Below are 27,422 nucleotides of genomic sequence, written 5' to 3' on the forward strand. Positions count from 1 at the left end.
AGCCAAAAAAGGTCGACTATATCCATTTAATATAAGTTACGGGAATTAAACTTTTTAAACAAAAATGTTAGGACCTTGATAAACTTTGGTTCCATATAAAGTAAAAGGGACAACAACAATATATTTCAGATAGCAAGATTCATGTTGGTGCTGTGTACCAACAAAATAAAAAGGAACAACAACCAATCAAACCTGATCATTTAAAGAGATATCACCTTACTGAAAAGAGAATGTGTAGGCATTTGGTGCGTCATCGAGATGATGACAAGAACATCCATTGAAACAAATAGAAACCTTAATAAAGAGCCAGAATAATATAGGTAAGTATGTCAACAGACTATAATGGTCATATAGTTCCAGAACAAATAATATCAAAGTTTTGAATCTCAACGTTGTCATGTCCGCCTCTCTAAATTTCTTTCTAGTAGTGCTGAAGGGTACAAAGCTAAATAATGTAGAAATGGAATTCCTTAGGTTCATTACTCAGAATCTTAGTTACCGCTTTAGACGTGTATGGGATAAAGAATGTAACAAGAGATTAACAGGACAAGGACTTCAAAGAATGCCCTGAAGCACATAGAGTTAGGCCATCATCTACATAAAGATCTAAATAGCACAAATATAATAAAGTTAATTCTAACCATGGATAATGAGCGTAAAAATTAGGAAAATGAAAAATAGCTTGAACTTACGAACCAACTTGTGCGTCAGACAACTGCAACCAAATTAAATTCAATAGGAACTGTGCAAAAGCTTGAATAACTCCATCTCAAAAGGCACCACACCACAAATTAGCACACACTTCTAACACTTCTTATGATTCTTTACAATCTAAATTCTACTGCCTATTCATAAAATGAGCCAACTTAGATGATAGAAGCCATGTTAAAATCCAATCAAAATCAAGCTAACGCTTCACTATCTCCGTCTCAAGCGGCACCGCGCTACAATTTAGCATACACCTGTTACCATTGAAAATTCATGAATCATTTCCTAGACTACAGCTCATGACAGGACTTTGCTTTCAAGTTATATTAATACATCAACTATGTGAAATCCATCAGGATACATGAAAGGGACATCGCCGAAGACAAAAAGGCAGAGGATTACCATTTATGGTTTCACAAACCGAGAGATCTTAGCAAGCACTGTTCTTAAACTTTGGATACCAGCTCCAGATTTTGAGCTTACCATCACCTGAAGAAAAGCCAAAACAAAGTATTATCGTTTTCTAACCGAAAATGCACCAAAACTCAAAGTAAAGCTAATAAATGTGCCTTCTTACCGCAGGCTGAACAACAGACTTGTTTGCCTTGAGGCTCTGCAGGATAGTGCATGTACAATGATCAGTACTTATGTGAGACTAGAAAAAGGTCAGACAAAAAGGACACTAGATTTTTCTAAGTTCACCTCTTCAATTTGCATGGCTCGTCGTGCCACATCTATTGGGAAAACCGTGTCTGTCTTGGTTAAAATAATCCGGTATTTTGTTTGATCTCTGCAATACAACAGAAATTATAACCTCAAATCAGCAGCAAGCTAACAATCATGCAAAGAAGAAGTTCATCACATCGGCAAACGCATTGTTTTTGGTACTATCGTCCTTTTTTCCCTTGTGAAGGGAATAAGACTAATAAAATAATTGATTTATCTAGACAAAGTTTAGTTTCTCTTGGGGCCGAATAGCTCATATCAAACTACTGGCTTTCTTAGTTCATCAGCTTTGAAGGTTTTCTGAAGATTTTGAACAGAAGAAAAGTTTTGTATTTCTATAAATCTTTACGTCTCATGAGAAGGGATATTTATACAATGAATCCTACAATAATTAAGTAAAGACCATCAATTACAATAATAGGAAATATTCTATTCTTATAATTATGTTAAGAAAATAAAATATCCTAAAATCATGCTAATTAATTAATACAATTACCCTCTCAAGTTGGTGCAAAGATGTCGCACATGCCCAACTTGGCAAACTAAAGTATGAAAATTCTTTTTGCTGAGCTCTTTTGTAAGCACATCTGTTAGTTGTTTCTGGCGATACATGAAGCAACTCAAGGTACTACCGGTAACTTTCTCTTTGATGAAAGGCATGCGCTAATGTAATTTACTATATAGGCTAGAGAATAGGCAACATTTCTACCTAGCTAACTCCAACGTTGGACAAATAACCTTTTTATCTTTTGATAGGTAGGACAAATATTGTCTTTGCATCTCTTCTGGAGCTGAGCGTCTATTGGAAACAGTCTCCCTACCTTCATAAGGTAGGGTAAGGTCCGCTTACACTCTACTCTCCCCAGACAATACGTGGGATTACACTGGTATGTTGTTGTTGTTTATAGGTAGGACAAAAATTTCTTTATTCTCTGTACCTCTCCATTAAATCAATGAGCTCATGATCTGGTTGTTTCATGACCCACTTTGTATCAATAAGAAGGCAGACTCTCTTTAGACCAAGACATGTAGAAACATGCTCTTTCACCTGCAAATTGGAGTATTCAAAGAGGGCGCATGGTCAAAACTTATACAAAGAAACCTGAACATGTTGGCAGTACCAACAAACGCAAGAAGTAATACAAGCCCAGAAAGGGCAAAGCCAATAGCATACTCACAAGCCCCTCCCAAGCTTCTTTCACTTCTTCTTTTGCATAAGCAAAACCATATCCCGGTAAATCAACCAAGCACATTGTTGAACCAAGCTTGAAGAAGTTAATAGTCTGCAGATGTGCATATCGTTATCTTACATTTATAGCAGGAAATAAACTTCAATTTAGGAAAAAAGTGTCACCTGACTGAGGCTAGGCTTATCTGATGTCCGTACAACACCCCATTGCCTGGTCAATGCATTTAGTAAAGATGACTTCCCCACGTTTGACCTTCCTATTTCAGGGAACAAAAATTATAGAGAAAAAGGTCAAACATGTCCCTCTACTTCGGAAAAATGACTAAAAATATCCTCCATGACAAATTTGGATAAAAAAAATACCATTCATGTCATTAAAGTTTTCAAATATACCCCTGTCTTAACGAAAATTCCCAATATAACCCTATTTTATTTTTAGGCCCGCTCCATTTAAACCCGACCCAACTACATAAAAAACCCATATGGGTTACCCGCTCATGTGCGTAGTGGTACTCGGGAACAAGTTGGTCGCATATGATTTTTTTATGCAGTTGGGTCGGGTTTAAATAGAGCGGGTTTAAAAATGAAATCGGGTTATGTTGAGGATTTCCATTAAGACAGGGGTATATTTGAAAACTTTAATGACGGGAGAAGTATTTTTAACCCAAATTTGTAATGAAGGATATTTTTAGCCCTTTTCCCAAAGTAGGGGTATTCCGACCCTTTTCCCAAAATAATATAGGCGGTACCCAAATTCCATCACTTGAATTCTTTACGTTTAATTTGTACTCAATTGACTCCAGCACACCAAAAGGTTGTATAACAAACCAGTCCTCCAAAAAGAATGTGACATCAAAGGGGATAAGATGATAATCAAACATCAGATAACTTGGATAGCAGAAACTATTGTGTATTTGTGTGTGGTCATTTTAATTACCGACATGTTTCTTCAACCAACACATCAAGATGCATCATTATGACAGCTACGTCAAGACTCCCAAATGTGTATTCTTTGACGGTTATCATGTGGACCATGCATTATAAAGATACATTCATCGAAGGTTGAATACACATGGAGACATCTAAAAGTAGCACGATTTTTCAGTTAAACACCTAAACTTTAGGGAATTCCTATTGACCATCCAGACTACACCGAATTTGTTCCAATCTGGCCTTTTTTGACAACCAGCTAAATCCTAAAATTATAAAGTGTGTAATACATTTGCGATGACGTGGTATAATGATTAATTAAAAGAGAACATGTGGCACTTGGGTCAAGGATAATCATTTAAAAATGAATTAAAAACCAAAAACAAAAACTATTTTTTTTTTTGAAACTAGTGATGTTGTATTCCTCAACATTAAGAATATGCCGGCAACCTTAAAAAAGGGACAGAGGGAAAAAGGGAAGAAAACTACTTATAGAGAGCCTGACAAATCTACAAGCTTTGATTCCTCTACTTCTCTTTAAACCCAAAATAAAAAGATACAATACAATTCCATTTAACTATGTGAATGGAATTGGACCTATCTTCAAGGCTTATGTTGTTCCTCTCCGTCCACATAGTCCACCAAATGCAATGTGGGATGATTCTCCACCATTTCTTCTGGCTCTTACTTCCTCCTCTTCTAATCCAGCAAATCAATAGATCTGTAGTGCGCTCAAGCATGGTCCATTTTGTGTTTGTGAGGGTAAAAAATAGAGCCCATAACTGTGAATTTACAATGCAAAAAAAGATGACTGTTGGTCTCTTCTGTTTCCCCACATAGTTGACATCTGGAAACAATTATCTGCCCTTCTTGTGTCAAGCAAGCCCTTCTGACTACCAACCATGTAAAGCATTTTACTTTCGTTGGTGCTATGTTTTTCCAAATATTGTTCCACAAAATTTGATGGTTTCTGTTTTGTTGTACATTATCAATTTCATAAGCCCTTTTAACAAAAACTTTCCCATCCTTGTTATGCTTCCATCTAATAGAATCTGAATCTGAGGTAACGCCCGAGAAACCTTCTAACTTATGAAGTAAATTGGCCACCCTGTCCACTTCCCAATCATTCAAAAATCCCATCCATGATTAGTCATAGTTGCCTCAGGATTGTTGCATATGTTGAAAAGATCAGGAAAATCTTCCTTCAATGGGGTCCGATTGTTCCAAGCATCTCCTTAAAATTCCAAGCATCTCCCCAAAACTTTGTTTTTCTACCATCTTCCACTTTTATAACCAGGTTCCCTGCTATCTTAGGCCAAAGATCTCTAATTGTTCTTGTTAGAATATGATTAGGAATAGGATTTGTATATAGTATCCTACATGGAAAAGAATTGGGATATAGTGTCTATAAATAGGAATCTATGTAATGTTGTAGATACACAATTCAATAATAATATTTTCTGTCATAATTTCTCACATGGTATCAGAGCATTAGTGAGGAAATACATGCTGTGCAGTATTCTAGCGAAGTTTCGAAAAAAAAAACCACCACCGTCCATAATTTTCACAGCATAGATCAGGTTTAAGCAAGAAAAACCCAGTCAACCTTGCCGGAATACTCATATCCACGTGGATTCGCAGTTTCTGCTGGCACGTACCGACGCGTGAGGCCCTTTTCCGGTATATTCTAAGTTGGATTCTTCTTCTACGGTGATCACCTACTTATTTCGACCATACCCACCAATTTATTGTGGAAAATATTTGACGGGACAGTAATTTCCGGCCTGAATGGTGTTTTTTGGCCAAGCTATTGGATTTTTCGGTCACTTTTTTTTTCCAGTTTTCTCCTTCGTAGTTGAGGTATTCCAGCGAAACCGAGCAATTCTTGACAATATTTATAGATACTGATCATCGGATTAGGGTTCCGCCGCATTTAGATTCAATTTTCTGACTAAATTTGAGTTACCAGCGCTTCTGATCATATCTCTATACTCTCTTCCTCCTCGTGTTTTTGGAAGCACATGTTTTGTGCAGAACCTAGCTCCGGGGACAGATAAATTAACTCCTCCCTCTCTTAATGTGTCTTTCTTAGTTATTCTCGGGTTCAAAAGGTAGGTATCGTTGCTGCTCACCTGATCTTCGTTCGGTACCTTATGTCAGCTGATGTCACGTTCTTTGAGTCTCAACCTTACTTTACATCTTCTTCTGAGCATTCTGACATATTTGAGGTCTTACCTATACCGACTTTTGAGGAATCTACTGTTACTCCTACATCTCCATCCACAGCGCCACCAGTCTTATCCATGCCTATTTTTGAAGAATCTGCAGTTAGTTCTACATCTCCACCCACAGTGCTAGCACTCTTGACTTATCATCGTCTTCCACGTCTAGCATCAGACCCAGATAATTCATGTCCTGCACTAGACCCTGCTCCTATTGTCTCCTCCTGATCAGCCAATTGCACTTCGGAAAGGTAAAGGGTCCACTCATAATACTAACCCACATTATACCTTTTTAACTTATCATCGTCTATCATCATCCCATTATGCCTTTGTATCATCATTGTCCTTTGTCCCCATTCGTAATTCTACAGGTGAAGCCCTTTCTCATCCCGGATGGCGACATGATATGATTGACGAGATGTCTGCTTTACACACGAGTAGTACTTGGGAACTTGTCCCTATTCCTTTAGGTAAATCTACCGTTGGTTGTCGTTGGGTTTATGCAGTCAAAGTTGGTCTGGACAGCCAAGCTGATCGACTTAAAGCTCACCTTGTTGCGAAGGGGTATACACAGATATTTGGGCTTGATTACTGTGATACTTTCTCTCCCGTGGCTAAAATAGCATTTGTCTGTCTTTTTCTATCCATGACTGCTATCCGCCATTGGCCTCTTTATTAGCTGAGCATTAAGAATGCTTTTCTTTATGGTGATCTTGAGGAGGAAGTTTATATGGAGCAACCACCTGGTTTTGTTGCTCAAGGGGAGTCTAATCTAGTGTGTCGATTGCGTCGGTCACTTTATGGTCTAAAACAGTCTCCTCAAGCCTGGTTTGGTAATTCAGCACAGTAATTCAGGAGTTTGGCATGATCGCAGTGAAGCAGATCATTCTGTGCTTTATCGACATTCTGCTCTAGATTTGAGTATTTATTGGGTAGTTTATGTTGACAATATCGTTATAACTGGCAATGATCAAAATGGTATCACTAATTTAAAGCAACATCTCTTTTAGCATTTCCAGACTAAAGATCTTGGTAGAGTGAAGTATTCTCTAGGTATTGAGGTTGCCCAATCCACGTTAGGTATTGTTATTTCGCAACGCAAGTATGCCTTAGACATTCTTGAGGAGACAGGTGTTACACCTCGGAAAATTTCATGTTTGTGCACAGTAAATATACCAACGCAGGTTGAGGCATATATGGTGCTCGTACAAGTAAGAAGTAGTACTTAACGGTTCCTATTAAGATTCCAAATACGTTTGTAGCAAGAGAAGAAAGTTCATTAAGAAAGGTGAAGTATACGTTGTGTTTCAGAAAGGGTTTACAAGGTACCGAGTTAGTGTTGACTTAATAATGTCTTGATGAAAAGTTATAACGCTCCTTAGATTGTTAATGAAGTGTTAAGCAAGTGCCAAGAAGGTTCCATAAGGATTGGAGATCAAACGAAATGACAAGAACAAGTTCGGAGAAAAGTGGATTATACGACCATTTATAGGGTCCGTATAATTGTTACAGTGAAGGTCCATCACTGATGGAGTTATACGATCACTTATACGGACCGTATAAAATTATAAGGACCGTATAAGGTACCGTATAATGGTCACAGACAGAATGATTTTTGGGGCTGTTTCACGGTCACTTATATGAACCGTATAAGTTTATACGGATCGTATAAGTGTCCGTATATTTTTCCGATGGGTCAGATTTTCCAATTTTAAATATAAGACCCCAAGTCATTATTTTCATTTTCTCACTTCTCCACTTCTCTCTAACCCTCTAGAATATTCTACACACTCCATCTACAAGAATTCAAGGGAAATCAAAGATCAATATCATAAATTCAAGGGAATCAAGTGTAAGGAAGCTCCTTAGGGTTGCTAGAAGTCAAGAAATCTCTTGGATTGAAGCGAGGGTTTTTCTTCAAGTGAAGCATCTCCATCCAAAACCTATTTCTACATAATCAAGGGTAAGTTTTATGATCATTTCATGTTATTTGGAATATTGAGGGGTTGAAAGACTTGGATTGTCGAAGAAGGCAGAATATAGAGCTCATATGTGAAGAAATGGTGTTCTTGAATAATAGTGTGACATGAACCATAAGTGTTGAGATGTTATGAGTATAATCTTGTTATAAATGGTATCAAGAATATTGTAGAAACATTATATGAGGATGAATGTGGTGTTATAATATGGCTATGGTCATGAGTGACCTTGAGGGGAATTTTGGGAATTTAATAATGTTGAACTTGTCAAGTTATGGATTATAATATTAGGAATGTTGTTATTGATATTTGGGAGTTGCTATACCATGTGGAGGAAGTTGTAGAAACAAAGGAGATGCTGCCCGATTTTCGTTAGCTTTAGCTTAAGCCTAAGCATGTTTTTGATTATCTAATGTTAGTACGAACTCTCTTGAATGTAGAAACGTGAATATTGAAGGGAAGCGTTCTAGTGATTAAGTTAGCGAAACGTAAAGGTATGTAAGGTTGGTTCCTTCTTTTCTAAGGCATGAATCCCATGACACGATTTTCTTTATCCTCCATGACTTTCTTACATTCCGAAAACTATAAGTCTATATTTATAAAAAGCTTCATATGAGATAAAGATAAAAGATATGTTACGAATATGACAACGGTGATGATGAGTATAAGCCTAGAGATCCTAAAGTCCATGACATGATATTTCCACGAAGCTAATGATCCCTATACGATTCTTTGATGTTATTCATTGTGGCTAGACCCACCTTATGATGTTAGTTCCTCCAAGGTGGGGTATGATGATTATGATGTTAGTTCTTCCAAGGTGGGGTATGATGATTATGATTATTCCATAATGGAATCGGGGGTTCTCGACCTTACGTCACCCCAATAGAGTTATAGTTTGTCTTTAAGCTTTTATGCATGCTTTATGAGATGTATATGATGATGAGATTACGCCGTACCTATATGGCCGGGCATGACACCGCTAAGGCGGACTGCTGATGATTACACCGCGCCTAGAGGGATGGGAATGACACCGCTAAGGCGGGCTGCTTATGGTTACACCGTGCCTAGAGGGTCGGGCATGACACCACCAGTGGGCGGCGTTATGATGGTTACCTGGACGCGGGTTAACGATGATGGTATACGTAACATGTATAACATATGTTTCTTTAAAAGGTTAAGCTTATTGTATCTTCACCTCATGTTCCATTAAATATCTATCATGTTAGTATTATTCATGCCTTACATACTCGGTACAATGTTCATACTGACGTCCTTTCTTTTTGGACGCTGTGTTCATGCCCACAGGTAGACAGAGAGACGGTGCAGATCCGTAGGAGCTTATCAGTAGATTCACGAGAGCACTCCACTATTCCGGAGGTGCTACTTACGATCATATTCTTTTGTGTATATATTTTGGTACTCTAGTAGAGGCTCGTAGTTACATACGTATGGTAGTTGATGCCCCACCATGATCACATTGTATTTTTGTATATCATTTTTGTAGCCGTACGGGATTATGTATATCTATATATAGCTTTGGGGTTTATATATGTTCAGGTTGAGTATGATGGTTAGCCTAATGAGAGGTGCTCGGTAGTCAGCTCCGGGTACCCGTCATGGCCCTAGTCGGGTCGTGACAAAAGTGGTATCAGAGCAGTTCCGGCCTAGGGTGTGTCTACGAGCCATGTCCAGCAGAGTCTCGTTTATGGGTGTGAAGCGCACCACACTTATAAACAAGAGAGTGCGGGGCATTTAGGAAAAATGACCATTCTTCTTCTTATTAGATCGTTCCATAGAGCCATGTTATAAGATTTTCTCCTTCTAATTGTGCGTTATGATTTCAGTGATGCCGCCAAAGAGAAAAACTACAGCCGCCCAGAAGGGCGAGGCTACGATAGAAAGACGGATAGAAAGGGAGCCGCCAACTAATGTAGAAGAAGGTGAATCTCATAATGAGGCTCCATCTAATACCTCTCACACTCCGCCTATTCTAGAAGAGCAAGAAGGGGCTTCAGCTCCAGCTCCTCCACCGGGTGCTTCGGGTCAACAAATGACCGAAGTTATTTAGCTATTAACACAACTAGTTGCTACTCAGGCATAGCGGCAGAGTACGGGTCCAGGTGACAGGGTGACTAGTGCTAGAGCCCGTGATTTCATGAGTTTAAATCCTCCAGAATTTTTCGAGTCGAAGCCGGATGAAGACCCGCAAGGTTTTATTGATGAGATGCTGAGAACATTGAGAATTATTCATGCCTCTGATACTGAATCTGTAGAGTTAGCATCCTATAGACTCTGGGATGTGGCGGTTCTTTGGCATAGTAACTGGATATCTTCAAGAAAGGAAAATGCACCTTCCCCAGTTTGGCAAGAATTTGTAGATGCTTTTCTTCGTCATTATTTGCTACCCGAGGTTCAAAGGGCCTGTGCAGATAGGTTTCTGAATCTAAAACAAGGGAGTATGAGTGCTCGGGAGTATAGCCTTCACTTTAATTCATTGGCTAGATATATTCCGACTATGGTGGCTGATATGGGAGATAGAGTGCATAGGTTTGTGAGTGGCTTAGGGCCACATTTGTTTAAAGATTGCTTGACAGCTTCATTGCAAGCGGGGATGGATATTTCCCGTATTCAGGCCCACGCCCAGAATTTAGAGGAGCAGCAACAGCCGCAGAGGGGTGAGCGTGATATTGATAGAGGACAGAGCAAGAGGGCCAGATTTGTTGGTGCTAGTAGTGATTATAGAGGGGGATCGAGACAGTCATATTCTAGATATTCAGGCCAGTCGGCGACTAGTACACCCCTTCGGTTTGCAGGCAGGAGATTTGACCGTTCCATTCATTCAGGACAGGGCTAGAGCTCGAGAGCTTCGGGTTCCCAGTTTGGAGGCGATTATAGCCAAAGGAGACCACCGGTTCCACGATGTAGTTAGTGCAGAAAGTTACATTCGGGCCCGTGTTGCCAAGGCTCCGATTCTTGTTATGTTTGTGGACAGATTGGGCACGTGATTGTCCCTCAAGGTACGGTAGAGGTGGGGTTCAACCCACAGGATCAGCAGCTGGTTCTTTTTCGTCTGTGCGCCCGATAGGGCAGACTTCCCAGATTCCAACAGGTCGAGGTAGAGGCAGAGGGGGAGCGTCCAGGTCAGGTGGCACTCAGCGTCATATTTATGCTTTAGCCGGACGTCAGGATTTGGAGTCCTCCCCGGATGTGGTTACAGGTATGCTATCTATATTCTCTTATGACGTCTATGCATTGATAGATCCGGGTTCTGCATTGTCTTACATTACTCCTTATATTGCTGGTCGCATTGGGGTGAAACCCGAGCCAATTAAGCCTTTTGAGGTATCTACTCCGGTTGGTGATCCCGTGATCGCTAGACAAGTATACAAGGATTGTGTGATTGTGGTATGTGATCGTCAGACTAAAGTTGATTTAGTTGAGCTGAAAATGCTAGATTTCGATGTGATTATGGGTATGGATTGGTTGGCCTCTTGTTATGCCAATATCGATTGCCGAATAAAAGTAGTTCGATTCCTATTCCCGGGAGAGCCCATGCTCGAATGGAAAGGTAATACATCATCTCCTAGAGGTAGGTTTATTTCCTACCTTAAGGCACGGAAGATGATAGCAAAAGGCTACATTTATCACCTAGTTCGAGTTCATGCCACCCAAGCAAAGCCACCGACTTTTCAATCCGTTCCGGTGGTAAATGTATTTCCGGATGTATTTCCAGATTACTTTCCAAGCCTTCCTCTGGAAAGAGAGATTGATTTCGATCTTGATGTGTTACCGGATACTATACCAATTTCTATTCCTCCTTACCGAATGGCTCCTGCAGAATTGAAAGAGCTAAAGGCACAACTGAAAGATTTACTTGAGAAGGGGTTTATTAGGCCCAGTTCGTCACCGTGGGGAGCACCTGTCCTATTTGTGAGAAAGAAAGATTGTTCCCTACGGATGTACATTGATTATAGACAGTTGAACAAGGTAACGATAAAGAATAAATATCCACTTCCAAGGATCGATGATTTGTTTGATTAATTACAGGGTGCCAAACGGTTCTCAAAAATCGATCTAAGATCGGGGTATCACCAAGTGAGAGTTAGAGAAAAAGATATTCCCAAAATAGCTTTCAGAACGAGATATGGCCATTATGAATTTCGGGTGATGTCATTCGGGTTAACTAATGCGCCGGCAGTGTTTATGAATTTGATGAATAATGTATTCAAGCATCTTTTAGATCTGTTTGTAATCGTGTTCATTGATGATATTTTAGTATACTCTCGGGCAGAGGCCGAGCATGCAGACTATTTACGTATTGTCCTTGGAATTCTTGGGACTCGAGAATTGTATGCAAAATTTTCAAAATGCGAGTTTTGGCTGAATTCTGTGACTTTTCTGGGTTATGTTATTTCAGCTGATGGCATTCGAGTTGATACTAGAAAATTGAGGCTGTAAAGACTTGGCCAAGGCCTACAATACCTACAGAGGTCCGTAGTTTTCTGGGATTGGCAGGGTACTATAGAAGATTTGTGGAAGGGTTTTCCTCTATTTCAGCACCATTGACGAAACTAACTAAAAAATCAGTGAAATTTCAATGGACTGATGCTTGTGAACGCAGTTTCCTGGAATTGAAGGATAGATTAACTTCAGCCCTAGTCCTGACAGTCCCAGAAGGGCCAGATGGTTATGTGGTGTATTGTCATGCCTCTGGTGTGGGGTTAGGCTGTGTGTTGATGCAGCACGACAAAGTCATTGCCTATGCTTCCCGGCAGCTGTGAAAATATGAAAAGAATTATCCGACCCTTGATCTTGAATTGGCCGCAGTTATTCATGTACTAAAGATGTGGAGACACTATTTGTATGGCGTTCATGTTGACATTTATACAGATCACAGGAGTCTCCAATATATCTTCAAGCAGAAGGAGTTAAACCTACGACAGAGACGGTGGTTAGAGCTACTGAAGGATTATGACGTGAGTATTTTATACTACCCTGGAAAGGCGAATGTCGTAGCCGATGCACTTAGCCGCAAATCAGTGGGAAGTCTATGTGAGGTCCCTTCGGAGAAGAAAGAATTAATTTGTGAGCTTCACCAGCTAGCTAGCCTCAGAGTTCGTCTAATTGATTCAGGCAATGCATGAATTGTTATTCATAACCTAGCTGTTTCATGCTTAGATATGGAGGTGAGAGAGCGCCAATATGAAGATCCCCAGTTGAGCCCCTATAGAGACACCTTTCATGAGAAGGAGAAGTCCCCATTTGAAATTTCTACAGATGGAGTTCTTAGATACCGAGACAGGCTATGTGTTTTGAATGCTGCGGGACTACGTCGTCGAATTCTAGAAAAAGCTCATTACTCTTGGTATTCTATTCACCCAGGGGTGACAAAGATGTATCACGATCTCATTTTAATGTATTGGTGGGATGGAATGAAGAAAGATATAGCGGAATTTGTAGCTCAATGTCCCAATTGCCAACAAGTGAAAATTGAGCATCAAAGGCCAGGAGGGATATTGCAAGTAATGGAAATCGCAACTTGGAAATGGGAAATGATTAACATGGAATTCATTGTAGGGCTACCTCGTTCCCGAAACAAGTATGACTCCATATGGGTGATCGTTGACAGACTCACGAAATCAACTCATTTTCTTCCAGTTAGAACTACATATTCGGCAGAAGATTATGCAAGGTTGTATCTTAAAGAGATCGTGCAACTTCATAGTGTCCCGACATCTATTATCACAGATAGAGGAGCACAATTTACAGCTAAATTCTGGAAGTCTTTCCAAGAAGGTTTGGGTACTCAGTTAAGGCTTAGCACAACATTTCGTCCACGAACTGATGGGCAAGCCGAACGCACTAGTTAGACCTTGGAAGATATATTACGGGCATGTGTGTTAGATTTCGGTGGTAGTTGGGATGACCACTTACCTCTTATTGAGTTTGCATACAATAATAGCTACCATTCCAGCATCCAAATGGCCCCGTATGAAGCCTTATATGGAAGAAAGTGTAGACCCCCAATTAGGTGGTTTAAAGTAGGAGAGGTACATTTAATAGGCCCTGATTTGATTCAACAAGCGGTGGAAAAGGTCAAGGTTATCCGAGATCGATTGGTGACAGCCCAAAGTCGCCAAAAATCTTATGCAGAGAACCGTCGGTGAGACTTAGAATTTCAAGTCGATGATTGGGTATTCCTGAAAGTATCGCCGATGAAAGGCGTAATGAGATTTGGTAAGAACGAAAAATTAAGTCCTCGATACATTGGACCTCATAAGATTGTCCGCAAGATAGTCCAAGTGGATTACGAACTAGACTTACCCCCAGAACTTGAGTCAGTCCATCCTGTTTTCCATGTATCAATGCTCCGTAAATGTGTTGGGGATCCTACTAGAATCCTGCCAATAGACGATGTCCATATTATTGAGAAATTGACTTATGAGGAGGTACCCATTGCCATACTAGATAGGCAAGTACGAAGACTTAGAAACAAAGAAGTAACTTCAGTCAAAGTCTTGTGGAGAAATAATATCCGAGAAGAAATGAATTGGGAAGCAGAAGAAAACATGAAGTCCAAGTACCCAAACTTGTTTCCGCCCCGGAGAGAGATCCAAGATGAGACATCAACGTTATGAGGAATGTATGCTTTCTTTTTATGCTTTTGGTCGTGTGTGGCCATACTTTATTGCTATTTTGTTGTATCCCTGTGAGGCGTTGTTATTGTGGGATGTTGTTATAGGATGGTAGTGCTATATTACAGGGGAAACTTTGGCGAATTTTCGTAGAATTCCCGAGAACTTAACATTCGAGGACAAATGTTTTTAAAAGGGAGGAAGAATGTTACACCTCGGAAAATTTCATGTTGTTGCACAGTAAATATATCAACGCAGGGTGAGGCGTATATGGTGCTCCTACAAGTAAGAAGTAGTACTTAACGGTTCCCATTAAGATTCCAAAGACATTTGTAGCAAGAGAAGAAAGTTCATTAAGAAAGGTGAAGTATACGTTGTGTTTCGGAAAGGGTTTACAAGGTACCGAGTTAGTGTTGACTTAATAATGTCTTGAGGAAAAGTTATAACGCTCCTTAGATTGTTAATGAAGTGTTAAGCAAGTGACAAGAAGGTTCCATAAGGGTTGGAGATCAAACGAAATAACAAGAACAAGTTCGGAGAAAAGTGGATTATACGGCCATTTATACGATTCGTATAATATTATACGATTCGTATAACCGTTACAGTGAAGGTCCACCACTGATGGAGTTATACGGTCACTTACACGGACCGTATAAAATTATACGGAGCGTATAAGGTACCATATAATGGTCACAGACAGAATGATTTTTGGGGCAGTTTCATGGTCACTTATACGGACCGTATAAGTTTATACGGACCGTATAAGTGTCTGTATATTTTCCCGACGGGTCAGATTTTCCAATTTTAAATATAAGACCCCAAGTCATTATTATTATTTTCTCACTTCTCCACTTCTCTCTAACCCTCTAGAATATTCTACACACTCCATCCACAAGAATTCAAGGGAAATCAAAGATCAATATCATAAATTCAAGGGAATCAAGTGTAAGGAAGCTCCTTAGGGTTTCTAGAAGTCAATAAATCTCTTGGATTAAAGCTAGGGTTTTTCTTCAAGTGAAGCATATCCATCCAAAACCTATTTCTACATAATCAAAGGTAAGTTTTATGATCATTTCATGTTATTTGGAATATTGAGGGGTTGAAAGACTTGGATTGTGGAAGAAGGTAGAATATAGAGCTCATATGTGAAGAAATGGTTTTCTTGAATAATAGTGTGACATGAAACACGTTCGGGCATGACACCGCTTAGGCGGGCTGCTTATGGTTACACTGTGCCTAGAGGGCTGGGCATGATACCACTAGTGGGCGGTGTTATGATGGTTGCACGGACGTGGGTTAACGATGATGGTATACGTAACATGTATAATGTATGTTTCTTTAAAAGGTTAAGCAGGTTGTATCTTCACCTCATGTTCCATTAAATCTTTATCATTTTAGTATTATTCATGCCTTACATACTCGGTACAATGTTCGTACTGACGTCCTTTCTTTTTGGACGTTGTGTTCATGCACAAAGGTAGACAGGGAGACGGTGCAGATCCGTAGGAGCTTATCAGAAGATTCATGGGAGCACTCCACTATTCCGGAGGTGCTACTTACGATCATATTCTTTTTGTGTATATATTTTGGGCACGACGGGCCCTTTCCCGTCCTTATGTCTAGTACTCTTGTAGAGGCTCGTAGATACGTACGTGTGGGTAGTTGATGTCCCACGATGATCACATTGTATTTTTGTGTATCAATTTCTTAGCCGTACGGACTTATGCATATCTATATATAGCTTTAGGGTTTATATACGTTCAGGTTGACTATAATGGTTAGCCTAATGAGAGGTGCTCGATAGTCAGCTCTAGGTACCCGTCATGGCCCTAGTCGGGTCTTGACAACAGGAATGATAGGACGTAGACCCATTGAAACTCCTATGGATCCGAATGCTAAACTCTTGCCAAGACAGGGGGAGCCACTCAGTTATCCTGGAAGATATAAACGACTGGTTGGTAAGTTGAATTATCTAACAGTGACTAGACCTGACATTTCTTTTCCTGTGAGTGTTGTAAATCAGTTTATGGATTCTCCATATAATAGTCATTGGGATGTAGTTGTCCGCATTTTGCGATATATAAATTCGACTCCTGGCAAGGACTACTTTTCGAGAATCGAGGCCTCGGGCATATCGTTGGATATATAGACGCTGAATGGGCAGGATCACCTTTTGATAGGCGTTCTACATTTGGATATTGTGTTTTAGTAGGAGGTAATTTTGTATCCTGGAAGAGTAAGAAGCAGAGCATGGTTTCTCGATCTAGTGCAGAATCAGAATATCGAGCAATGGCTATAGCAACTTGTGAGCTAGTTTGGATTAAATAGTTGCTCGGGGAACTAAAATTTGGAGAAATCAGGAAAATGGAACTTGTGTCTGATAACAAAGCTGTTACACCTCGGAAATTTCCCCCGTGAACGTACAACGAATAGACTAACGAAGAATACGAGCATATGATGTTTTAATAAGAAGGGAATGACGTTTGACAACCCTGAGTAAGATTTCAAAGGCAATGGGAACAAGAGATAGGTTATGCTCCACAATGACTAATTATAGGTTTTGAAGACGTGAAAGTTGCGGATTTGCACTTTGGCCCAGTCAGTCGTAAAATGAAATACGGACCGTAAAGCAGTATCGGTCCGTAAACCACCATGTCGTATTTCAACTTACAAAACTTCAACTTTCTGCTAAATGTTCAAATGGTTAAATACGACTTGGAATACGGACCGTAAATCGAAATACGGCTCGTAAACTGCGATCGTAAATCACCATGATCCCCAGCATACCTTTCTGGTTTTGTTATGCTTAAATACGACCACGAAATACGGCCCGTAAACTGGAATACGGACCATAAACTGGTTTTACGACCACTGTGCACTTCAACTATTGTTCATTCCGGATCAGATTTTAAGTCATTAAAAGGAGACACCAGCTCATAAAATTCATTTCATTTCCACGATACTTCTCTCTAGAAACCTCTAGAATACTCTCCACTCTTCATTTACAAGAAAATCAAAGGAAATCCATGATCAATAACACCAAATCCATGAGACAAAGTGTATGAAACCTAGCTAAAGTTCATCTCTCTCAAGGAAACCCAAAAGAAGTGAAGTAGGGTTTTGATGCTAGAGGAGTAATTCCATTCAAGGCTTGTTCAACCATCATCTAAGGTGAGTTTCATGACTAAACCATGTTGTTTAAGGTATTGAAAGGTTAAGATACTTGAATTGTAAAAAAGACATAGGAAATGGGTCATTCATGAGTGAATAGTGTCATGGTTGGATGGTAGTTGGGTTGAATTATGAATGTTGGAGTGTTGTGATTATGAATACGTTATAAATGACATTTAGATAGTAAGCTATAGCCATAATATGGAGAAATTGAAGAGAAATGGTGGATTGTGGTCAATGTATGTAAATGATGATTGTTGATTGCGATATTGTGAATGTTGTTGTGAGCGTGTGGGAGTTGATATAGCATATGGGAAAAGTAGTATAAACAAATGAAGTGCTGCCCAATTTTCCCTAGAAATAGTAGCGCGTTCTTATAGTCGAATTAACTAACGTTAGTGCGAATTCTTTCTTGAAGGTAGAAACGTGATATTAAAGGAGAACAAGCAAGCGATAGCTTAGTTAAACGTCAAAGGTATGTGAGGCTAGTCCTTTCTTTCTAATGGAATGAATCTTCTAGCATGATTTTCTTTCCTCTTCGTGAGTTCCTATATTCCGGATAGCTAAAAGCCCATATCTATGAGTGGCAATATAAGATAAGAGATATGATATGATGATTCTATAATGTTAATGATGTTATTTATTGCTTACACTCACCTTATGTGCTAGTTCCTTCAAGGTGAGGCAGGATGTCAATAATTGCTCCATAATGAAATCGGGGGATCACGACCTTACGTCACCCCGATAAAGTAAAGTTGTTCATAAGCCTTATGGATGTATTTATGATAAGTATGTTACGATAAGAATATTATGATGAGCATGTATGATGATGATATAACACCGCGCCTATTTGTCCGGGCAGTCACCGCTAAGGCGGGCAGCTATACTATACACCATGGCCAAATGGCATGGGCAGACACCACTAGTGGGCGGCATGAGATGATACCCCGGACGCGGGAGGCCTGGACGCAGGCTGATGTTATGATTATCACACCGATCCTATATAGACGGGCAGCTTATATGTTTATGCATACATGACTTGATGAGGATTATGAGTAAGCCAACATGCATTTTTTCTTTCACACTTGAAAGTCAGATACAGTTATTCCATATTGATACTTCTTTTATATCATTGCCCTATTTCATTGTTTATGCCTCTCATACTCAGTACAATGTTCATACTGATGTCCGTTTTCTTTGGACGCTGTGTTCATGCCTACAGGTAGACCGGGAGGAGAGCTCGACCCAGATTCGTAGTAGCTGTCAGCCGATTGGAAGCACTCCTTTGTTCCGGAGGTGCTTGATTATTCCTTTGCGTATATAGTCATGTATATGTATTTTTGGGCATGACGGGGTCTTGTCCCGTCCTTATGTATAGCACTTCAGTAGAGGCTCGTAGATACGCAGTGTGGGTTAGATGGTCTCACGATTTATTACTATGTATACATATATTATTTTGATAGCTGAGAGGCTTATGCATATAAAAGTATTTTATGCTCTCAAATGAAAAGATGATTTTCTTATGTCCTAAGTCTAAATTGATAAAAGAGCATTAAATGAGTAAGATGAGTAGTAGAATGAGTGGTGCTCGGTGGCTAGCCCCGGGTACCCGTCACGACCCCTAGCTGGGTCGTGACAAAAGCGGCCCTTCATATCACATCAAATTCGGTATTTCATGAGCGGACTAAGCACATTGAGATCAACTGTCACTTTGTTAGAGAAAAGATACTCTCCGGAGATAATTTTACAAAAGTTGTGAAGTCAAGAGATCAGCTTGCAGATATTTTCACCAATTCCTTCATTGGTCGTCGTATTAGTTACATCTCTGTAACAAGTTCGGTATATATGATTTGTATGCACCCAGCTTGAGGGGGAGTGTTAGAATATGATTAGGAATAGGATTTGTATATAGTATCGTACGTGGAAAAGGATTGGGATATATTGTTTATAAATAGGAATCTATGTAATGTTGTAGATACACAATTCAATAATAACATTTTCTCTCATAATTTCTCACAATTCTCCAAACCCCAACTCTATAAGGTGCAGAACTGACATTACTACACCAAGGGTTATAATTCACCATATTTTCACTTAATTACCTCCTTCCATAACGCTTGACCTTCTTCATTATACCTCCACATCCATTTCATTAATATGCTATTGTTATGTCTCCTTAGGTTTCTGATGCCCATTCCCCCTAAATATCTGTTTTTCAATGTTTTATCCCAGGTCACTAGGATTTAACCCTTATTCTCTTTGCAACCATGCCAAAGAAAGTCCCTTCTAAGTTTGTCCAACTTTTTCAGAATCTCCGACAGTGTAAGAAGCAATGACATAACATAGGTAGGTAATGAGTCCAGAACTGAGTTTGTGAGGGTAAGTCTTCCTCCTAAAGCTAAGTATTATGTCTTCCACCTTGTTAATCTCTTTTCAGCCTTCTCTACAATGCCATCCCATATCACTGCCTCTTTATGTCGGTTACCTAGTGGCATGCCCAAATAGACTGTAGGCAAGTGCTCCACATTGCAACCTAGTATCCTTGCCAAACTTTGCAAGTTGACCACCTCTTTAATTGAAAACATATTACTCTTCCCCCAATTTACCCTCAGACCTAAAGTGGTCTAAAAACATAAAAGAGTCAGTCTTATATAGTTTATCTGCTCCTCAATCGGTGCACATTATCACACCCCACCCTTGGTAAGGCGTGATTGGCACCCGACACTTTACAGGAACCGAGCGAACCAACTTATCACTTGCATCCTTCGTGTCTCAAATGGAAACAATAAGATTAAGAGGCTAAAAACGAGTATAATATCATGCATAAGTATATGTACAATGGACCCATGATGCCGACATAACAACCGACATAATACAACTAAGCTGTACAGAGGAACTGTCTGCAAAGCCTCTATGAACATAACTGTGGTATACAAGTCGGGACAGGGCCCCTGACATAGCCCGATATATATATATATATATATAGACTCAGACTTGGCAATGCTCCAGGAAGAAGTGGAGCCACCACTCGAGACCAGTACCTGAACGCAGCCTACGATAAAAGATCTTCGTCTCGTCTATCTACACCTGCGGGCATGAACATAGCGTCCACAAGATGGTACGTCAGTACGAGCAATGTACTGATTATGTAAGGCATGAATAGTAGTATGATATCAGAATGAAGATAACATAAGATAAAGTAAGTAATTATATCTCGTACTCTTCTTAAGCTATCATGTAAACTACTCGTCTATAGAAAAAACATTTCATACACATCTATACTCAACATACATACATATGCATTCACATACACTTGCTATACATACATCTGTCATATCCGTACCCGGCCCTTTCGGGACTCGGTGTTATCCGTACCCGTCCCTTTCGGGACTCGATGTCATCCGTACCCGGCCCTTTCGAGACTCGGTGTTATCCGTACCCGGCCCTTTCGGGACTCGGTGTCATCCGTACCCAGCCCTTTCGGGTCTCGGTGTCATCCGTACCAGCCCTTTCGGGACTCGATGTTATCCCCAACTGATCAGTGGGAGTGCAATGCATACATACGCACATATACATAAATATACATAAATAAAATCAACATCATCATTGGCATTATCATTATCACTATATCCTTCCTTAGAAGGTCAACTATCGTAAGGTGAAGTCGGCGATGTAATGGGAGTATCGAGAACCATGAACTTATATAACATTTGAAATAGAATTGTCATCGCTATATCTCACCTCGAAAGAACAAGTATTATGAGGTGAGATCAATCACAAAGAATAGTCTAAAGATCATGAATAAGCTCAATAATATCGTAAGGATCATGAGATTCATAGACTTCTAGCATTTGTGGAAGCAAGGATATTATGGATATGGCACAAAGGTTTATAACAAAAGAATCATGCCTTTAGAAAGAAAGGGTTTAGCCTTAACATACCTTTTTGGTCGCTTTAACTTTAAGTACTCCGCGCTTGTCTTAGTCCTTCAAAATAAATCTCTCTAAAATCTATCGAAATTTCGACAGCATCTCCCCTGTTTATATGCCTATCCCAAAATCGTAATTCAGCAACCAACAACAACAACATCAATACCAAAATTAATCATAATATTCTCAACACCAAAATACTCCATAAACATCCCATATGGGGTTTATCCCTGATAATATCGCCATATATTCACTTTTTTCACCTTAAACTTGAACCACACGTATCGCTATTCGATTCTATACTCACAACTATACGTTGCCTGAACTGGAATTTGGGAATTATAGCTTATTTAGGCTTGAAATTTGGATTTGAGAGTTGGGGAACTTTCTAGAGGATTTTGGAGCTGTTTGGAAGAAATTTTTGCCGAAAAAAGAGGGGGCAAGCTCCTTTTATATTGGTTCAAATTCGGGTCGGGGTTAGCACGCGTTTCTGCTCGGTCAGCTGAATTTGTAACGTCCATAATTATCTACTCTGATATCGTATCGACGAGCGGTTTGTTGCGTTGGAAACTAGACTTGACGAAATTCATTTTAGGCTTTTGAAACACCTGAAAACTCTCAATATACTATGAGATATACCCCTTCAAGATTGACCCAAAATTCTGTCAACTTTTTCCAGAATTGTGACAAATTTATTTTCTTCGATTTGCTTGGTCCCGGAGTTTCCCATAGCTTATTATATGAACGTAAACCGTCATGACCATAGGATTACTTCGTATAATATCATACATCCTTGAAGGGAACTCCAGTATCCATACTTAGAGCGTCCAACACTTATAAATTATCACGTCTGAAACTACGGGGTGTAACACACATAAGATAACTGTATCATTAGCATAAAGCAGATGACAATTTTCCTTTGTTTGCTCTCTATCACCTCATATTTGAAAACCTTCGATCCAGTTTTTTTGTATTGCAATCCTCATCATATTGTCAAATCCCTCCATTGCCAAAATGAAAAGAAAGGGAGATAAAGGGTCTCCCTGTCTAAGTCCCCTCCCTGACGGGAAGAAGCCAACTGGTTCACCATTTACAAGAATAGAAAATCTGACAGTACTGATGCAAAAACCTAATCCATCCCAACCATTTCTCACCAAATCCCATTTGTCTGAGTAGGTTCACCCATTTGTCTTAAACTTTTTCAATGTCTAGCTTGCTCATGACTCTAGGAGTATCTCCTTTAATTCTAGAGTCCACACACTGAATTTCCATGAGTGCAGCGTCCATGATCTATCTCCCTTTTATGAAGGCCATATGATGTTTGTTGACCAGCTTATCTCCTACTTTTTTAACCCTTTCAGCCAAAATCTCTGCTATGATCTTATAGATGCCTGTGATCAAACTTATAGGTCTGAAATCCTTCAACTCTGAGGCCCCTGCTTTTATAGGAATGAGGGCCATATATGTTGTATTGAAACTTTTCTCGGTCCTTTGGTTAGCTTGGAAATCATGAACAGCGTTCTTGATATCATCTTTGAGCAAATCCCAAAAAGCAAGATAAAAAGACATGGGAAATCCATCAGGCCTAGGTGCCTTTTCCATAGCACACAACTTGATACTATCTAAGATTTCCTTCTCATCAAATTGTCTTTGTAACCATTCCTGCCCTTATTCCAGTTATACATGTAGGGTTCATAAGCTACAACTCTGGTCTCCATTCCTCAGGCTCCTTGTAAAGGTTTTAATAGAAAGTTTGATGGCCTCCTTGATTTTTGCTGGTTCACTAATAGTATTCCCTTCCACTGTTAGATTATCAATGGAATTGTATCTCTTATGTGCTGTGGCAATTCTGAGGAAATACTTAGTGTTTCTATCCCCTTGATTCAGCCATTGAATTCTTGATCTTTGTTTCCATGTGATCTTCTTCATCGTAGCCACCTTCTCAAAATCTAAAGCCAAGTTGGTCTTTTGAAGGAGTTCGTCATCTGTAAGGCTTCTTTGTTCTTAGATAGTTTCCGAATTTGCCAATTGTTCTAAGATCTCCTTCTTTTCCTATTGCCTTGTTGGTTTTGCTCTATTCTTTCAGCTTTCCTTTTAGCAATTTCAGCTTTTCAGCTAAAATATAGCCAGGTCTACCAGTAACTGTGAAAGATAGCCACCATATTTTCACATTCTCCTTGAAACCCTCAACCCCCATCCACCACTTTTCAAACTTGAAATATGATTTATTGAAACTCATATCCCCACATGTCAACATGATTGGATTGTGATCAGAAACAAATTTAGGAAGAATTTCTTGTTTGATGTTGACAAACTGCTCCTCCCACTGAGATGGGAATAAGAATCTATCAATCCTTGAGGCAGTTCTATGGTTTTCCCCTCTTTTCCATGTAAAAGACCCTCAAAATAAAAGAGGGTCTATAAACTCCAGCTCCTCGATGCATTCAAAGAATTTTGACATAGCTCCATTTATTCTGCGACAGGTTGTTCTTTCAGGAGGGTATCTGATGACATTAAAATCACTACACACTGCCCATGGCCTTTTACAAAGACTTCTCACTGGGTATGTTGTTGTTGTTATGTTTTATCTAATGGATTTGCAGATCACTAAATTACACCCACAAATTTTGAAGCTTTTTTTTATTTTCTTAGCAAACGACATGCACTTAAGATGAAGGTGTTGGGTTTGTTTAATTTTGAAAGTTTGTTAATGGTGAAAAGTGGAAGAATATTAAGTGGAGACGAAAGAGAAAAAACTAGAAACGCAAAAAAAAGGTACAGGTAAACTGAAGGGTCTGTGGGACCCCATAACTAAATCAAGAAAAGAACAAAAAAAATAGTTAAAAATTAAGAAAAATATGTTCCCCACGTCAAAATAGCCTTTTCACGCGCCTATTTGATATGGAACGCATGCAAGTTTCCAAGTCAGCGAATAGCAAAAAGTGTCAAACTGGTACACTTGGGCCCTACGACAGGGCGACAAGGACCGTACTCCTAGGGGTGTAATGTAGGCAGCCTACCTTGTCCCTGACATAAGCCTCAGTGACTGACAAGAAAATGGTGATATCATTTTTTTGATAAAGAAGATGGTGATGTCAGTTCTGACAAAACAAAGGCTCGTGATAAAGCCATCAAAAAGGAAGAGGAGAAAAGGAAAGTCAAGTATTCATGCCAAGCATAAAGGAACTTAAAAAAGAAAAGGGATTGACCAGCAAACTTGCAAAAGCAATCTCTGGAAGATCTGCAGGGGGAAATACTAGGAAACCTTAGCTGCAGCAAAAAATTCCAACTTATTCCTAAACGCCTACAGAAAGAGTAAGCTAAGAAAATAAGTAGAGTATAATGAAAACAGAACATGAGCATCATATGTGGCTTCATACTATGGTGAAACTTTGACCTAAAGATATGCCAAGCTTTTGATATCAATTAACATGTACTATAAATTATTGTACCGTCTCTTCAATCCGCTCCCTTTCTAGGCTTGTTAAGAAAGGAATGTTATCTAAAGGAGTAGAGAGTCCAATGTTATAGCCTGCCCTCTTTAACTGAATATCTCGTCTACGACCCAACAACTGCAATACAAATTCGAAAGACTTTAGACAGGAAAATCAAACATGAAAATCCTAGCAAGAGTGATTACGTTTTCTTCCACAAAAGAAAGGATAGATGGACTGGGTATATTGAACGAAATTGTGCATTCTTTGACAGTTCAACAATTTTTGTTTTGTTGAGTCTTTTTGATTTTCCTTATTGTTATCTGAAAGCAATGAAAGCTTAATCTACTTTACTTGCAATTGAACGTCAAGTAGATTACATGACATGAAATAGGAAGGATAAATAATTATATAAATATGAGGCATATTAGTGTCTCTATACTAGGAAAGGAGTAAAACGCTAGTAGAGGAAGATGTTTCTACTTTGAAGCACTTGTTACTCCCGTTAAAAGGTAAAAAGTAGTTTCAGCAAAGAGTAAGGAGGAAGAAGAGAAGTTCCATGTCGATTATGTAATTCAACACCGATCGTTCTTCGACTTCTAACGAATCAGATATTTTTTTCCAAAGTGAAGTAAGGAGGAAGAAGAGGAGTTCTTGGCAAATAAGGTAAAAATTCTACTCTACTAGATATATTTAAAATTTGTCTAGGTCATAGCTAAATTGTGGGATGAGAAATACCGAATTAATAGCGGGAAATCGTATTTTTATGTTGTTATTGTTGTATGGACTGCTTGGTAATTTTATAAGGTATGTTATGGTGGGAATTTAATATGATTGTGGTTGTGTTGGTTGTGTTGATATATGGAGTTTGGGGAAATGAGAAGAACAGGGGAGATACTGCCCATTTTGTTTTAGGATAAGTTAATTTTACGTTATACGATTAAGAGAATCGTTTGTATAATTAACGATAGTATCATTATTGTTATCATATAGATCGTGGAACAGATATGAGTTGAGTTCTTGAGCCGTTGAGCTAAGACCAGGTATGTTAAGGCTATCCTTTCTTTCATTTTGGCATGGTCCTTATGATATGAACTAATGAACGAATGAACGAACTTCCATATCACTCTACTCTTAGAAGCACTAGGAGTACTCTAATATTTGATGTTCTTGTACCCCTTTTATGATTATTCCTTCTGTTCATGGGTCTTTAGATTACGTATATTGATGATATTAACTCAAAGATGTTTAGCGGAGATAGCACGACTTTATATCACTCCGAGAGTTCTATTTATTCATCTTACTTATGCATTGCATTCATTTGTACATATGCACATTGACCCATGACCAGAAGGCGTTATATACACGCATATTATATGTACATGGGGTATGGGAAAAGGAATAGGTCTTATATACGCATCACCACCTGATCAGCTGGTATACGGAGACTATGATTCCCGAAGGGGCCAATATGATATGATGCCTGACAGGGCAGCGAATGGGTGAAGGTATATATGCATATATGATATACATGTTTTCAAGAGATTATCATGCATAATCATGGCTCTTAGTGACAGGTTACAGTTCAGGTTGATTCTGATATCCCTTCTGATTCATAACGTATTTATTATGTCTTCTTGCTGCCTTACATATTTAGTACATTTTTCGTACTGACACCCTTTTTTCTGGGGGTTCTGGATTCATGCCATGCAGGTTCAGATAGGGAGGTCGGCGGTCCAGATTCCTAGGGTTCCTGTTCAGCGGTTGTTGGTGCACTCCATTGTCTCGGAGTTGCAGTCTAGTTTTGCATATGTTCATGGGTACGGAGGGGCCGTGTCTCGTCCTTTATACAGTTGTATTCATTAGAGGTATGTAGATATGTCGGTCATGGTGGGACGTTATGTGGCCTTGTCGGCCTCTATTTTTTATATACAGTTATCTATAGCAGCCTTGTCGGCTTATACAGTCATTCAGCATGCATATGTGTAGTTATATCTTTTGGAGTTTTAGTTCATTACACCTATTATTCACATGAGATAGCAGGATATTGTTAGAATTTATATACGGCCCATCTATATTTCATGTTTATGTCTCGGATGCATGTCTAGGGGTGTTCGACAGGTAGAGCTCGGGCACTCTTCATGGCCCATCGGTTTAGGTCGTGACAAAATAGACCTCTGTTGGAAATTTAGAGTCCACAGATGAGTTCGTAGCACGTTTTTATGTGTGATTGCATGTTTGTTTTGTATCTGTTGGGCCTTGGGTGATTGTTGGATTCGAGGTTGAATCTTATCAAAAACCAAGATTTTCTTGTGTCTGTTGCCCGCCGCAGCGGCACCAGACTAGCGACAGCGGTCCCGCTATATCGAGGGACCAGCCGCTGCAGAGATAGTAGAGTATTTGTGGTGAGTCCCCAACGGATAGATGACCGCTGAGGCGGACACGCTATAGCGTGGTTGGGACCGCTGTAGCAGCTGGTTGGGTTTCTTAAGTGGA

General features: G+C 39.5%; 1 pseudogene; it reads right to left on the bottom strand.

The window, feature by feature from the left end:
* Positions 1 to 662: 662 nt before the first annotated feature.
* Positions 663 to 25,831, bottom strand: LOC132630561 (uncharacterized; annotated as a pseudogene).
* Positions 25,832 to 27,422: the final 1,591 nt, after the last annotated feature.

This window comes from Lycium barbarum, chromosome 3, assembly GCF_019175385.1.
Source record: "Lycium barbarum isolate Lr01 chromosome 3, ASM1917538v2, whole genome shotgun sequence".
Lineage (NCBI taxonomy): Eukaryota > Viridiplantae > Streptophyta > Magnoliopsida > Solanales > Solanaceae > Lycium > Lycium barbarum.